Here is a 4,912-nt window from a genome sequence, read left to right on the forward strand (position 1 = left end):
TTGGGCTAAGGTGCTGCAGAAACACCATGGGAGCACCAAACCCCCTACTTAACAAACTCGGGGTGGTATTTGCATGATGAGTTTAGTATTCCACTCTTCAGATGTAGAAATAGAGCCACAGAGAAGTGGAAGCGATCATGAATGCTTTAGACTGAAGACAAGCTCAGAGAAATGATTACAGTTTTTGAGAATTAACATCCTGTTCTGGCCCCTAGATCTGGTTTTCCCCTAAATTAGGTCATAGAACATCATTCTGGCCAGAAGAAAAATTCGATTCTTTAGTTTTAAAGCTTGACCCCCTACCCCCAAAATGCACAGAAGTCAGATTCTACAACATCAAAATACCATGTGTCAAAGGAAAAACATGTTTAAAAATTTTTCTCCAGATATTATTATTAAATTATTGAATTTAAGGTGCAGTAGAGTAACTAGATGTAGAGCTAAAACATGTAGTATTTAAAAGTAAAATTTAATTTTTGTTATTTCATATTCCAGCCAAAAAGGCTCTTAATAGTAATTTACAGTATATCATAAAAGACTGTATCAAGTATCAAACTGGAATAGTCACTTATTCGAGTCTAAGGAAAACAAAAGAACTTTGATTACTCAGATTGAATCGTGGAATAAAATATTAGCAGCCAGGTCACCTTGATCTCAAGTCATATGAACAGCAGACTAAAGTGATTTGTATTCACTTCCCTTTTCCTCCCCCTGCCTTTTAATGTTCAAGACAGACTTGTTTTCAGAGGCTGAATAGAGCCTGATGTGTCCAGGGAGTTTTAGACAAGCTCAAGGGGAATTATGAGCCATGAAAAAATCAGAAGGAGGGTCACTTGCCATTCTCATCTCATTTTAATCATGTTATTGTTCCAAGGATTAACACCAAATTTTGAAGACTGTTATTTACCTATTTTTAAAACTATTTTGCAGCTTCTAGGCATAGCTGTGGCATCATGCATAGATGAAAACTTATCTATGCAATCCTGCTGAATGAGACCTTCCTGGCGACATGCATTCTTTCCTCTTTTGTGTTACTGTTAGGGCCAATGTGGACAAATTTCCAAAGTGTTCTACAACTATCTTTTCAGACTGTACTCACATAGGTTAGAAAGACAAAGTTCTTTAATGATGACACTCGTTCCCTGCTTTGATAACAGGAAGTACAGATGTCAAACAAATAACCACATCTGTACTGTAAGCCTACATTTCGTTGAGTGTTTTGAGAAACATAGCATATGCGATTCAGAGTAAAGGTATTTATTATGACACTTAGTCATAGAGAGCTTACCCTGGCAATTTCTGCTGTGTAAAAAAGTGCATTCAGCTTTTAACCCATGGTATCCTGACAGCTCCGATTTTGTCTGTACTAAAATTACTTTCGCACTTCTTAGGGGTTTGAATGTAACGTCCTACATACATTTCTTGGTGTCCAGAGATACCATACCATGGAAAGAGAGACAGACCTATTCTTTTTAAATTTTTGAATTTTTAAATTTATTTTGTAATTTTTGTGGATACATAGTAGATGTATATATTTATGGGATAAACGAGATGTTTTGATACCAGCATGCAGTGTGAAATAGCACATCATGGAGAATGGGGTAATCATCCCCTTCTCAAGCATTTATGCTTTGAGTTGTAAACAAGCCAATTACATGAAGTTATTTTATTTATTATCACTATTATTGTTATTTGAGACAGGTCTCACTCTGTTGCCCAAGCTGGAGTGCCGTGGCGCAATCAAGGCTGACTCCAGCCTTGACCTCTCTGGGCTCAGGTGATCCTCCCACCTCAGCCTCCTGAGTAGCTGGGACTACAGGTGCATGCCACCATGCCAGGCTATTTCTTTTGTATTTTTTGTAGAGACGAGGTTTTGCCATGTTTCCCAGGCTGGTCTCAAGCTCCTGGGCTTAAGCCGTCCACTTGCCTTAGCCTCTCAAAGTGCTAGGATTACAGGCATGAGCCACTGTGCCTGGCCCTAAGTTATTTAAAAATATACAATTAAGTTACTATTGACTATAGTCACCCTATTGTGCTGTCAAATAATAAACATTGTTTCTAAAAGAATAATGGAAACATATAGATGACAAAATATTTTGCCATTTTATTTTGACTTGGGAGATGCAGTGTGGATGTTGAAATATTGGTGTTTCAGAGACATTTAAATGGCTTATGGGATCACAGGGCAGAATCTTTTATCCCAAATTTTTATATATTCAAGTTATGTTTTTCTATTCAAATATTTAATTTTTAAAATATTGAAATATTAAAAAAATGTAGAAAAGGATTGCATTCATTTACTTCATAAATATCTATTGAGAGTTTACTACATGTCAGCAACTGATCTCCATGTTTGGGATACATCAGAGAACCATGTAGACAAAAATCCCTGGATTTCTGGAAAATATATCCTAGCAGAGTAGGCAGGTGATAAAGAACAGTGGCAGAGATAGTCTTGACTAGATGACACGCCACAGTACCTAGTGCTCAAGCACTGGGAATTAGATGTAGATGGTCCCATGCGCTAATGGGCAGGAAGGCAGAATATGTGGGTATAGATACCAGTGGGCAGTGGATGTGGTGGGGGAGGCTCAGGACCCCCAATGGCATCATTGCTCTCTGGGAAGTAAGAAGCAAGGTCATAAGCAGAAAGCAAAGATAGCAGAGGAAGTGGTGGATATTTGATGAAAGAAGCTGACGGTGTGAAAAATTTATTTGTTTAGCATAGAAAATGACATAATAGATACTTATAAACAACCCTAAGTTTAAAAAGATAACATTTTGCCATATTTTGTTTAGTTTTTTTTAAATAGTTACAGAGATACTCAAAGTAACTCTCTGTTGATCATTTACCTTTCCATCTTCTCAAAAGTAACCACTCTCTGAAAACTGGTGTATTTGATACTTATGCATGATGTTCAAATTAAGACTGTTTAAGTTGGATTTGAAGCTGCTTATTTCTCTGAGAAACTGAATTCAACAGACTTCCCCCTACCCAGTGCATTTTATTGCTCTGCTTTTTAAACTTGTGGTAAAATAGACATAACATAATATTTGTACTTGCATTATTTATTTTTTATTGCAAATTGAATATTCTTAATTGTATATATTTATGGGAGACGAAGTGATGTTATAACTCATGAATACAATGTGGAATAATTAAATGAAGCTAGTTAACATACCCATCACCTCAACAACTTAACTTTTTTTGTGGTGAGAGCATTTGAAATTTAGCAGTTTTGAAATGTGCAATATTCTGTTATTAACAGTATTTACCACGTTGTGCAATAGAACTAAAAAAAAAAAAAAAAAATCCCACACCATGTTTCTCTTCTGAGATTTTGTACCCTTTGACCATCATCTCCCAACCCACTTCACCTTCAGCCTCTGTAGCCACCGTTCCACTCTCTGCTTCTATGGGTTCAATTGTTTTAGATTCCACATGTAAGCGAGAACATATGGTATTTGTTTCTCTGTGCCTGGCTTATTTCACTTAGCATAATGTTCTCCAGTTCCATCCATGTTGTTATCAATGACAGAATTTCCTCCTTTATTAAGGCTGAATAATATTTCATTGTGCATGTACACCACATTTTAAAATCCATTTATCTGTTGATTCATGGACATTTCAGTTGATTCCCTATCTTGGTTATTGTCAACACAGCTTCAGTGAACTTGGGCGTGCAGACATCTCTTGGACAAACTGATTATAACCCTTTTGGGCAAATATCCAGAAGTTGGATTGCTGGAACAATATTTGTCATTTTAACCGTTTGTAAGTACAATTCAGTGGCCTTATGTACATTCATAATCTGTGTAACTATCACCGCTGTCTGTATCCAGGACATTTTAGTTATCCCTAACTCCCTAACATAAACTCTGGACCCACTAAACAATAACTCTTCTTTCCCCACCCTCCCTTAAGCCCTAGATAGTCTCTATTTTACTTTCTCTCTCTATAAATTTGCTTATCATAGGTACATCATGAAAATGGAATCATGAAATATTTGTCCTTCTGTCCTGGCTTATTTCACTTAGCATAATATTTTCAAGGTTCATGCATGTTGTAGTATGTGTCAAAATTTCATTACTTTGTATGGGTGAATAATATTTATAGCAGGCTGTTAGTATCATAAAAACTTACTACAACCATCATAGTCTAGTACAGGGGTGCTAAGGACTGCAAAATCTTACCGATGGCTTCTATCTTCCTTGTCAGTATTTCCTATTGTCTTTAGTGCAAAATTGTTCTTCACAAATCCTTTTTGAGCTGTTTTACTGACATCACCTCGAAGCCATACTGAATGTCATATGGTAAGGCAGGATCTTGTTCACTACCAAGATATGAGGACCTTGGAAGGCTGCCAGGCTCCCAGCTCTGAGGCCCTGCTTGCTGCAAATTATCTCTGCTGGGCTGAGCAGGGCAGGTGCAGAGGAAAAGGGCAACTGTAGATCAACAGCAGCTGCTGCTTGCTGACCGGAAATAGGGCCGGCACAAGCAGGGGTCGAGAAGAAACATCTTGGGTAATGGTTTCCATAGTTTCCCTCCTTGGGAGGAAATATATGGCAGAGTCACAAAAAGAGAGACCATGAATTACAGGAATTGTACTTTGCATAGCTTTGCATTCCGCAGCTTAAAAACATAACTTTTTGAAGTTTGAATGACTTAGATTTGGCAATCCTGAAGGTTAAAGGCATTTGGTCATTTTCATCTCAAATATCATGTTTTCGAAGAGATACTATCTCATTTCTCAAATATTGTTTCTCTAAAGAACTAATGCCTGAAAAATATTTTCTAAAATTCTTACAATGAGCAGTCTCTTTCTTTCTTTCTTTCTTTCTCTTTCTTTCTTTCTTTCTTTCTTTCTTTCTTTCTTTCTTTCTTTCTTTCTTTCTTTCTTTCTTTCTTTCT

The sequence above is a fragment of the Mandrillus leucophaeus genome, unplaced genomic scaffold (assembly GCF_000951045.1).
Source record: "Mandrillus leucophaeus isolate KB7577 unplaced genomic scaffold, Mleu.le_1.0 Scaffold618, whole genome shotgun sequence".
NCBI lineage: Eukaryota > Metazoa > Chordata > Mammalia > Primates > Cercopithecidae > Mandrillus > Mandrillus leucophaeus.